Consider the following 12,993-nt stretch of genomic DNA (forward strand, 5'->3'; position numbering starts at 1 on the left):
CCAGGCCAGCCAGGGACAACTTGTCCTCCTGTTTAAGGGGCACTGGCCATGCTAAAAAGGCCTTTGTTGAAGACATGGAGGTGGTGGAGACAGGATCCCTGGATAGACTGTAACACTTTCTATTTTGGGCAGTGAGCAAACTGTGGATCGGAATGGTGCTAAGTCTTCTCCCATCCCACTGATTTTTTGGGGGAACGCTGTTGCCATAGTAGTGGTCTGAGACTCTGCTTTTTGATAAGTGCTAGAGGGGGTTTCAATCAATCAGGAGAGGGGTTTATTAATACCAATACGAGGAGGAAGCTTCTTTCTAATTGCTGGAAAGCCAGTGTATTTGGGCATATATGCAAGTGTGTACAGGAATGCCTGGCTGTGTATATCTTCCAGGTATGTCTTAAGGCATCTAAACATGTGTGTATGTGAGTCAGTGGGTTTGTCTGAATCCATGACTTTGCACGGCAGTGAGCACATGTGTGTTTGAGCATAATACTCACTTCGGGTTGAGTGGTAATGCATGTAAGTGTCTGTGAAAGCAAATGAGCCCTGGCCCAGCGTAGGTGGCTGACAATAGGTATGTGTATTCAATGCAGGTGATGTGCATGTGTGGGTTGAGAGTGTTATTGCGTGGTTGTGTCTGATGGATGTCCCTGGGACACAATGTTTGTGTTTGGATTGTGTAAGGGCGTGCTGTGAATGAGTGGCAGGGTCTGTGAGTGAGAGGGTGTATGGAGATGAGAGAGAGAGAGACTTACCAGCATCATTCACACAGAGTCAGTCAGCCATGAGCCCCACTTGGGGCTCCAGGATGTCATAGTGGAAGGCTGAAGTCAGCATCCTCTGGTGCTAGAACCATGTCTGCGCATTCCACAGGAGCAAAATGTACCCTGGGCCATGGATGAATACATAGGTGTGTTCGGGGAGACAGGATCAGAGGGACTACCAGAGACAATTTTGGGAGGGAGCAAAAATGGTCATGGTGGGGACAAAACCCAGCTGAAGGCACATCACGTGTAAAGGCTGGGGACGCTTGTCACATTTTAGGAATGTGAATGTTCTGTTTGGCTGATACATAGGATGCAATTATGATAGCTGCAAGATAAAGGTAGAAAAGGAGAATTAGGGAACAGGCCTTAAATAAATGTCAGGGCAAAACATTTGGGGAGAATTGAGAAGTGAAGTGGAAGGAGCTGCGCTTCAGGAAGGCTTCTCTCACCATCAAGAGGATGGAGTCTGGTTAGAAGAAGAAAAATGAAGCTTGATTCCAGAATGGGGGTGGTGACTAGGCATCTTTTGTTCTCTGAGCCAAACAAATAACTCATGGCAAACCTAACTGGAGAGGGAATCACAGTCCTAGTTACACACACACACCATCTAGGGAGCCAGGAATCTGTAGCTACCATGAGAGTTTGAGTTTGAAATGTAGCGACAAGCATTAGGAAGAAAGTGGAGAGGAGAGGACTGGACAAGGCAGCCACCAGGAGACAACTGTGTTCCGGACCATTGTCTACCATCATTTCTTGATGACTGTCAGCTGTAAATCTATGCAAAGCTCCCTCCCACTTACCTGCTGTCGTCTACTATCTCTGTCCCAATAGTCAGTGTGGGTTCAGGGAGACAGACCCAGTGTACCTTCAGCAGAAACCCACAGGAGTAGGATGCTGAATTTTTAGCTACCCTGTATTTAGAATCCAGAAACATAGACAATGCCCTAAATGTCAAACAGTAAGACAAAAGCCTTGTGGCTTTTATACAATTTGTGTTAGCTTTGTTATTCCATGACCCATGAGAGGCCAAATGAAAGCTATCAGACCCACTCCAGTGTGGACTGGAAAGTTTGTTCTTCTGTCTGGTGCAACGTACTAAACGGAGCATCTCAATTTGGTTAAAAAAAAAAAAGGAAAGAAAAATCCAGGTCCACACAGCTGTTTTAATGTCTAGCACTGAGAAATTATTGTTTTCCTGAGGCAGGATTTTGAGCTGGGGGATGGTTGGTGAAGGGCTTAGTTATTGATGGTTGAACTGCGCTCTTCTGGAATTTTAGAGAACCAGGGGCATGTACAGAAGAGGGAGCTGCTCAAGTTGGGACATGGGTTTTTTTCTCACCTGATCTCCCAAGAATCACCTTCATGTTGTTGGGATCACGGAGCTGGAGTGAATACCTTGTTCTCCCATAGCCAGCGAGGGTATGCACATGGAATTTACCTACCATTTCAGAAGCTGTTGCAGCTCCTGTTCTTTTTGGAACTGTAACCAAAGGAGAGACAAACCAACAAAAACTTTCTTTTTTGGCCCAGTGCTTGGACTGGAGGTCAAGGGTAAGACAGCTTCAGGGTTAGTAGTTCTGGATTTATCAGTAGAGATTTAAGAATTTGAGACTCTTTCTGATGACCTGGTCTCTGATTCAGACTCTTGCTGATGACCTGGTCTCTGATTCAGACTCTTGCTGTCTCTCCGTAACTTGTCAGATGGTCAGATCTGTCCCCCTATTTGTTTGAGCTATGAGCCTGCACTAAGAACTGCCTGTAGAACCTTATGCATAGTAGATGTTTGATAACTGTTGTTCAGAGATTGACTCCATCCGTATTGTACAAATCTTTTTATAGATTTACATTATGTAATCCTCACAGCAATTTCAATGGATTTATCTTCAAGCTCACTGATTCTTTCTTCTGCCTACTCAGATCTGTTATTGAAAACCTTTGATGAGATTTTCATTTCAGTTATACGTTTTGCTCCAGAATTTCTGTTGTCTTTTCATAATTTTTGCCTTCTTATTGATAGGTTTTCTCTATTTGATTATCTCTTTTGGTCATGAAATGCTCTCTTGGTTTCCTTTAGCACTTTGAGTATATATGTCATGAATTGAATTATGTCCCCCCAAAAGTGTATGTATCACTTGGTTAGGCCATGATTCCTGGTATTGTGTGATTTTCCTGTATGTTGTAAATCCTGCCTCTATGATGTTAATGAGGGAGAATGGGTGGCAGGTGTGTTAGTGAGTCAGCACTCAGTCTACAAGATTGGATTGTGTCTTGAGGCAATCTCTTAAGATATAAAAGAAAGAAGCGAGCAGAGAGACAGCAGGACCTAATACCACTGAGAAAGCAGTGCCAGGAGCAGAGCGCGTCCTTTGGACCCAGGGTCCTGGAGGAGAGAAGCTCCTAGTCTGGGGGAAGATTGATGAGAAGGCCAATAGAGAGAAAAAGACTTCCCCTGGAGCTAACACCCTGAATTTGGACTTTTAGCCTACTTTACGATGGGAAAATAAACTTCTCTTTGTTAAAGCCATCTACTTGTGGTATTTTTGTTATAGCAGCACTAGATAACCAAGACAATATTTAATACAGTTGATTTAAAGTCTTTGTCTACTACATGCAATGTCTGTGCTTCCTTGAAGATAGTTTTTGTTAATTTTTTCTATGAACGGACCGTATTTTTTGGTTTCTTTTCATGCTTTGTAATTAAAAAAAATTTTTTTTTATTATGCAGTAGGTGAAAGTTTACAGAGCAGATTAGTTTCCCATTCAATAGTTTGTATGTAAAGTCTTCCATGACATTTATTTCATTCCCTACAATGTGTCAGCACTCTCACCATTTCTGCCCTAGATTCCCGTTCCTTTTCTCCTGATTTTCTACCCCTTTTGAATTTTCTTCTTTGCTTTTGGGCAATTATTGCTCTTTTGGTCTGATATAATTGATTGTTCTGAGGAACACATTCCTCTCAGGTGTTATTGTTTATTTTATGGGCCCATTTATGGGTTGGCTCAAAGGTGGTCTCTGGGAATGGCTTCAATTCCAGTAAAGAAGGGTGTCTTAGGGCCATAGTCTCAGGGGTTCCTCCAGTCTCTGTCAGATCAGTAAATCTGTCTTTTTTGTGAATTTGATTGTTCTACAGTTTTCCTCCTGCTTTGTCCAGGACCCTCTGTGGTGAACCCAGTCAGAGTGGCCAATATTGGTAGCCAGCCACCATCTAGTTCTTCTGGTCTCAAGGTTGTGTTAGTCCTTTGGACCAACTTTTCCCTTGAGTCTGTGGTTTTCTTCACTTTCCTTTTCTCTGGACAGCAAGGGACCAATAGTTGTGTCTTAGACGGCCATTCTCAACCTTTTATGACCTCAGACACTACTCACCAAAGTAGGATGCAGAACTTTGTTTTTCATGCTTCGTAACTTTTTTGTTTTTGAAAATGACATTTTGAATATTATAAAGTGGTAACTCTGGAAATCAGATGTTTTCCTCTCTTCAGAGTTTTTTTTGGTGTTTGATATGGGCTGTAACTGCTTGTTCAGTGGCTTTTTCTCTATCATTTAACATTTTCCCTGTAGAATCCTTCAATATTTCAACTTGAGGCTTGAATTTTTCTTCAGTTCTTTCAGCTTGAGAAATGCTGAGCGTGTTCTTGCCTTTTAGTTTTGTATCTCAAGCTCTTTGCACATATCATTATAATACTTTACTTTGTCTTCCTGAGCCACCCTTTGAAATCTTCTGTTCAGCTCTTTTACTTCATCACATCTTCCTTTTGTTTTAGCTACTGGACATTTGAGTCTCTTCTGTTTCAGAGTCTCTTCTGTCATCCATTTTGGTCTTTTCTTTCTTTTCTTTTTAAAGAACTCTTGCTTTCTTAATGTATGATGCCCTTGATGTTACGCCAGAACTCATCTGGCCTTCAGTCATTAGTGTTCAGTGTGTCAAATCTATTCTTGAGAGGATCTCTAAATTCAGGTGGGATATATTCAAGATCATAATTTGGATCTCAAGGACTTGTTCTAATTTTTTTCAGTTTTAACTTAAACTTCCATAGGAGCAACTGACGGTCTGTTCTGCAGTCAGCCCCTGGCTTGGTTTTGACTGATGATATCGAGCTTTCCCATTTCTCTTTCCATAGATGTAGTCGATTTCATTTCTGTGTATTCCATCTGGTGAGATCCACTTGTACAGTCACTGTTTTTGTTGGTGAAAAAAGGTATTTGCAATGAAGAAGTCCTTGGTCTTGGAAAATTCTATCATGCCATCTCCAGCATCATTTCCACCACCAAGGCCATATTTTCCAGCACTGATCCTTCTTTGTTGCCAACTTTCACATCCCTATCATCAGTAATTATCAATGCATCTTGATTGCATGTTTGATTGATTTCAGACTGCAGAAGTTGGTAAAAATCTTCAATTTCTTCATCTTTGGCCTTAGTGGTGGTGCATAAATTTGAATAATAGTCACATTACCTGGTCTTCCTTTTAGGTGTATGGATATTATTCTATCACTGACAGCATTGTACTTCAGGATAGTTTTGGAATGTTCTTTTTGATGATGAATGCAACACCATTCCTCTTCAAGTTTTCATTCCCTGCATATGATTGCTTGATTTGAAATGGCCAATATCAGTCCATTTCAGCTTACTAATGCCTAGGATATCCATGTTTATGCATTCCATTTCATTTTTGATGATTTCCAGTTTTTGTAGATTCATACTTCATACATTCCACATTTCAAATATTAATGGATTTTGCAGTTGTTTCTTCTCATCTTGAGTCATGCCACATCAGCAAATGAGGGTCCCGAAAGCTTTACGCCATCCACATCATCAAGGTGTACTCTACTTTGAAGAGGCAGCTCTTCTCCAATCATCTTTTGAGTGCCTCCCAATCTGAGGGACTCATCCTCTGGCACTATTTCAGACAATGTTCCAATGTTATTCATAAAGTTTCCACTGACAAGTTCTTTTCAGAAGTAGACCTCTGGGTCCTTCTTCCTAGTCTGTCTTAGTCTGGAAGCTCAACTGAACCGTCTGCTTTGGATGACCCTGCTGGTATATGAATACCAATGGCATAGCTTCCAGCATCACACCAATTTGCAAGCCTCCACAGTATGACAAACTGAGAGAGGCGTGGGGGCAGCTGACCATGGAAGGATGGGTTTACATCTGAGTTCTCAATCCTGTTGTATTGGTCTCTGTGTCTGTCATTGTACCAGTGCCAAGCTGTTTTGACTACCGTGGCATATAGTATATTCTAAGATCAGGTATTGCGAGACCTCCTACTTTGTTCTTCTTCTTCAATACTGCTTTACTTATCTGGGGCCTCTTTCCTTTCCATATAAATTTGGGGATTAATTTTTCTATCTTTGTAAAGAATGTTGCTGGAATTTGGATTGGGATTGCTTTATATTCATAGATTGCTTTGGGTAGTACTGATGTTTTCATAATGTTGAATCATCTTATACATGAGCATGATATGTTTTTCCATGTATGTAGGTCTCTTTTGGTTTCTTGCATTAGTGTTTTGTAGTTTTCTTTATATAGGTCTTTTACATCCCTGGTTAAATTTATTCCTAAGTACATTATCTTATGGGGGGTGTCTTGGGCCAGGTTCTCAAGAGGGGCAAACCAGTAAATATCTATAATAGAGATATATACAAAATTTCTATAGAGAGATTTATATCAAGGAAATGGCTCATGCTGTTGTAGAGACTGGAACATTCCAAATCCATGAGTTAGGCTGGAGGCTTCTCCTGATTAGCCACAAGGGCTGGCGGGCCCAAGAATGGTGTATCAGGCAGCAGGGCTGTTGCTCACATGCTGTGAAGATCCATGAATCCTAAGATCATCAGGCAAGACAGCAGGAAAGCTGCTAGGGCAAGTCCCAAGAGCTGGGGGTCAGATGAACAGGAGCCAACTGCAGGATCCAGAACAAGCAATAATCCAAGTCTTACCAGAGAGTCCACTTATATTCAATGGAGACCACACACTGAGGGAAACTCCCTTTCAACTGATTGACTATTCACAACAGATCCCATTATGGAGGTGATCACATCATATCAAATCTCATCATGGAAGTGATCACATCATCATATGACTGCTGAACTACATCATAACTGTCAAACCACTGAGAATCATGGCTCTGCCAAGTTGGCATACAACCTTAACAATCACAGTCCACACCTTGTCATTGTGGAACCTGTACACATCTCCTTAAACCTACGTAATCTCTGAATAAACACAATAGTCATACTTGTGCTGAACATGATAAAATGAACAGATATACAACCAAATATGCACTAGCCCTCTTTACATCTTATACCTTATAAGTAAAGAAAATACAAATATTTGATGTACACATAAAAAAAAAAAAAGCAGAAATACTCAAAACTATTACAGTCCTCATTTCTGCAACTGGTCATGTGGTTGTAACTGGTATTTAGAGCTACCTTTTTCCACCGCCCATTCCATATTCCCTTTGCCCTCAGCAAGCACCTCAGCTCGTGGGGTGACCCAAACTTCCACCCCTGAAAGGTCTGGGCCATTAGTAGTCATGTCAGAATTGGGTTACTGTAGTTTTCCATTGACTTTAATCACAGGGCATGGTAGTATTAAGAGACACTGTAAGGGATATCCTTCATTCTAGACATACTATACCTCCATTATGTAATATCAATCTGATTTCCTCTTGGTAATCAGGGTCAATCAAACAAGCCCGTATGGTAACTCTCATCTTTGCCTCTTGATCCAGAGGCATAAGGAGCCCAAAGGGGCCAGGTGGCATTCTTAGCTTCTAGTTCAATGGAATCAGTGATGTGTCTCCAGGTGAAAGCATTCCTCTTTTTGAAACTAAGAACTCTAGACCTGCAGAGCATAAGGTTGTGGGGACAGGAAGCAAAAATTTTGCAAGTGGGTCACTAGAAGTAATAGTGAGTGAATCATTTCCACTCCTTGATTCCTGGACCCATGAATCCTGACTATGGGAGAAATGGCACCATATATTGGACACTGGTTGAGAGCATATACAGCCTCCTGGAGAACATTGTCCCAACCCTACAAGGTATTGACACCTAGATGGTGCTGTAATTGTGTCTTTAGAAGGTCTTTGCATTTTTCTATCAAGTCACCTGCTTGAGGATAATGGGGAACATGGTAAGGCCAGTGAATTCCATGAGCATAGGCCCATTGCTGCACTTCATTTGCTGTGAAGTGAATCCCTTGATCAGAGGCAATGCTGTGTGGGATACCATGCTGGTGGATAAGGCATTCTGTAAGTCCACAGATGGTAGTTTTGACAGAAGCATTGCATGCAGGGGAGCCAAATCCAAATCCAGAATAAGTGTCTACTCCAATAATAACAAAAGGCTGCTCCTCCCATGATGGAAGTGGTCCAATGTAATCAATTTGTCACCAGATTGCTGGCTGATCTCCTTGAGGGATGGTGCCATATCTGGGAATCAGTAGTGGTCTCTGTTGCTGGCAGATTGGGTACTCAGCAGTGGCTGTTGCCGCATCAGCCTTGGTGAGTATAAGTCCATGTTGCTAGGCCCATGCATAACCTCCATCTCTGCCACAATGGTCACTTTGTTCATGAGCCCATTGAGCAATGCTGGGAGTATCTGGGGAAAGATGAGTGGTTTCCACAGAATGCGTCATCCTACCCACCTGATTGTTAAAATCCTCCTCTGCTGAGGCCACCCTTTGGGGAGCATTCACATGAGACACAAATATCTTCACTTCTTTGGCCCATTCAGAGAGTTCTATCCACATACCTCTTCCCCATAAATCCTTGTTTCCAATTTTCCAATCATGTTCCTTCCAAGTCCCTGACCATTCAGCCAAACCATTGGCCACAGCCCATGAATCACTATACAGTTGCACATCTGGCCATTTCTCCTTCCAATCAAAGGAACTCTCCATGAGGCCATAGGTGCACACTGGGAGATGGAAGGTCATGTGATAGGAGTGGAGACCATGTGCATTTGGGCTGCTTCCTCATAAAATTTGCTTGTGCCTTCAAGTCTTGCTCAGGCCTGATTTCGTATATACCACTTCCATTTAGTGATGAAGTGGTGCTGTGCAAGTCCAACTTTATGGCTCTGTGGGTCAGGAAAAATCTGGTTCATGACATGCAGTTCAGGCTGCATGGTGACTTAGTGGCCCATGGTTAAGTGTTCAGTCTTTACTAAGGCTGAGTAACAAACCAAAAGATGTTTCTAAAAAGGAAACTAGGTATCTGCAGAGAATGGCAGGGCTTTGCTCCAAAATTCTAAGGGTCTGTGCTGTGTTTCACCAGTAGGGTCCTGGCAAAGACTCCAAACAGCATCTCTATCTGCCACTGACGCTTCATTTGCAATTGGATTGGCTGGATCAAATGGCTTAAGTGGTAGAGCAACTTGCACAACAGGAACCTGTTGAAAAGCCTTCTCTTGTTCTGGGCCCCACTCAAAACTAGCAGCTTTTTTGAGTCACTTGTTAAATAGGCTGGAGTAGCACACTCAAATGAGGAATATGTTGCCTCCAAAATCCAAAGAAGCTCACTTGGTGTTGTGGCTTCCTTTTTAGTTGTGGGAAGGGCCATATTCAGTAAGTTATCCTTCACTTTAGAAGGAATATCTTGACATGCCACACACCACTGGTTTCCTAGAAATTTCACTGAGGTGGAAGGTGCCTGAATTTTTGTGGAATTAATTTCTTACCCTTTAGCAAGCAAATGTTTCACCAAGAATCCCAAGGTCATTGACACTTCTTCCTTTCTAGATCCAATCAGCACAATGTTATCAATGTAATGGACCAGAGTGACATCTTGTGGAAGGGGAAGGTGATTAAGGTCCCTGTGGATTAAATTATGACATAAAGCTGGAGAGTTGATGTAGCTCTGAAGTAGGCAAGTGAAGGTCTATTGCTGGCCTTGCCAGCTGAAGGGGAACTGCTTCTGGCAGTTCTTCAAAACAGGCTTGGAGGAAAAGGCATTAGCCAGATCAATACCTGCATACCAGGTACCAGGAGATGTATTCATTTGTTCAAGCAATGAAACTACATCTAGAATGACAGATGCAATTGCAGTTGCCATCTGGTTAAGTTTTTGATAATCCACTGTCATTCTGCAGGATCCATCTGTTTTCTTCACAGGCCAAATAGGTGAGTTGAATGCAAATATGGTGAGAATCACCACCCTTGCATCCTTCAAGTCTTTGATGGTGACAGTAATCTCTGGAATCCCTCCAGGAAAGTGGTATTGCTTTTGGTTTACTATTTTCCTAGATAGGGACAGTTCTAATGGCTTCCACTTGGCTTTTCCTACCATAAGAGCCATTACTTCATTTGTCAGGAATCCATTGTGGGGGTTCTGTCAGTTGTTGAGTATATCTATTCCAGTTATGCATTCCTGAACTGGAGAAATCGCTGCAGGATAGGTTTGGGGACCCACTGGGCCTACTGCAAGATGGATATGAGCTAAGACTTCATTAAAATACCAATCTCCATATGCCCCTACTCTGACTGGTGGGCCACAGTGACATTTTGGGTCTCTTGGAATTAGTGTCAGTTCAGAGCCAGTATCTAGTAATTCCCAAAAAGTCTGATTATTTCCTTTTCCCCAATGAACAGTCATTCTCATAAAAGGCCATAGATTTCTTTGGGGGAAGCCTGGGAGAAAGATAAACAGTATAAGCCTTTGGCAGTGTATTGGAGTCCTTCCCAAAGTGGGCGCTGCTTCCCCTTCATTCAAGGAGTTGTGGGTCTTTAAACTGCTCAAGTCTGGGAATCCATTGAGGGACCATGACTTTCTATTCTGGCAATTCAGTTTAGATTTCTGTTCACTTGACCTTGTACAGATCAACTAAATATTTAGTAGATTTCCTACGTATTTCACTCCTGGGGACACCATGACTAAGTAGCCAATACCATAAATCCTTACTAATCATAATATTCTGATTATTGCTTTGACTCCACTGTCCATTATGGTAATCACTCCCATCTAGTCTTTGTTGAATCAGCCCCATTGTAGTTAGGTGTCATAACTGAGTTTGGGTAGCTCCCACTGTCATATTTGACTTACATAAAATAGCAATCACAGCAGTCTTCAAGCATGCTGGGGCTCCCAAGACAAATTTTTTCCTCATTGTTGTGTAAAATGTGTGTCCTCTGGGCACTCCATGTGTGGGTAGGTGGGTCTAACCTCATAAAACCACCCTAGCTTGCCAATTTCCCTTTGCCTTTGGATACCTTCTACATTCTACCAAAGCAGGTCTGGTGCTTCACTTGATTTAGTGTAGGCCACCATGTAATCCATTTTTCAGCCACACAAATGAACTATTAGATCCTTTCTTAACTTCTTGAGCTGAAACAATGAATGAAGGTTCTGTGCTTACTGGGCCCATATCAATAAACTCAGACTGATCTATCTTTATGTTCCTTGCACCATTATTCCACACCCGTAATAGCCATTCTCACACATATTCCCTGGGTTTCTGTTTGTACATATTAGAAAAGCGAAGCAGCTCTTTTGGAGTGTAGTCTACCCCCTCCTGTGTCACACTTCATACTTCACCTGTTGGGGTTCACTGGGACTTAAGTCTAGTAATAGGCCCAGAAGCCAAAGTCAGTGATGGGGATGTGTTTTGAGAGCATTCAGCATTGTCTTGTAAAGCATCTGCCTCAGGTGATGCCCCAGGCAATGACTCAGACCAGAGCTCTTTAGACTCTGCTGGGTTAATCTCATTAGATGGGGTAGAGGGCTAATGGTTTTACAGAGGAGGGTGGTTTCGCAGACAAAGATGGAGTAATCTCTTCATATGGGATGAGAGGGCTGGTTCTGTAGGCAGGAGTCATTCAATGGAATTTAGGTGCTCACTGTCCCCAGATTCCTGATTATCTGTCATATGTCCCTCCTCAAGTTTCAGGATATGATTTCTTCCCAATCAACGTCCTCACTTTAACGTCAGTGCCACTTGAGTTTGTTAATTGAGTTGGCATTGTAATTCAACCACTCTGGGTTTGGTTTTCCTTAACGTCAGCTCCGTTACTACAAGAAATAAGGCTTAAGCACAAGTGGAAACTTTGAGGTCATTTACGTGATGCTTGAGCTTTGACTCTGAAGTCCTGAGCTCAACTCTTTCTTGCACCAGTTTGTCCAGAGAAAGTAGGACCAACCAACCAACTTCCTTATACTTCTCATTTTTCAAAAATTGTAGAAAGGTATCACACATGCAATCACCCACAGCCTGGTCTTTTACCGATACCTGATCTTTTGGTGGTGATATTTTGCGTATTTTTATTGTCACCTCAGGCCATGGATTAGCAGTGCCCTCTTTACTACTGGAAGGAGAATCATCAACATCTTTAAGACTAACCAGACTTGAGAATCAATTAAGAAAACTCATCCTTACAATTTTGTTTCTCTAGAACCACTCATTTACTGAATGTCTTAGGCTGGGTTCTCTAGGTGAGCAAAACCAGTAAAGCTTATAAATATTTTTACAGAGAGATTTATATCAAGTAAGTGTCTTATGTGGTTTAGAGGCTGGAACATACCAAATCTGTGGGTCAGGCTGGGCAGTCCTCTTGATTCAGGTAGCCACAACAGCTTGCGAACCCAAGATCAGCAGGTCAGACAGCAGGTCTCTTGCTTACAGGCTGCAAAGACTAACAAATGCCAAGAACTGCAGGTAAGACGGTAGGTAAACTGCTAGTTCAAGTCCCATGAATTGAAGGTGACATGAACAGAAGCCAGCTGCAGGATCCAGAGTGAGATGAAGCCCAGGAGCCTTGTCAGAGAGTTCACTTAAATTCAATGCAAGCCACATCTCCAGGAAAACTCTCTTTCTAATGACTGGCTACTCACAGCAGATCTCATCATGGAGGTGATCAGATTACATCAGATCTCATCATGGAAGTGATCACATCATCATACAACTGCCAAACTACATAATAACTCTAAAACTACTGAGAATTATGGCCCAGCCAAGTAGACACACAGCCTTAATGATCACAGGGGGCTATTGCAAGTGATATTGCTTTCCTGATGTCCTTTTCGAAGTTCTCTTTATGGCTGTTTAGGAATCCAACTGACTTTTGTGTGCTGATATTGTATCCTGCTACTTTACTGAATCCTTGTATTAGTTCCAGTAGCTTTCTTGTGGAATTCTCAGGATTTTCTGCGTATAGGATTATGTTGTCTGTGAATCGGGATAGTTTTACTTCATCCTTACCAACTTGAATGCCTTTTATTTCCTTTTCTTGCCT

Source organism: Loxodonta africana, chromosome 3 (assembly GCF_030014295.1).
Source record: "Loxodonta africana isolate mLoxAfr1 chromosome 3, mLoxAfr1.hap2, whole genome shotgun sequence".
Taxonomy (NCBI): Eukaryota; Metazoa; Chordata; class Mammalia; order Proboscidea; family Elephantidae; genus Loxodonta; species Loxodonta africana.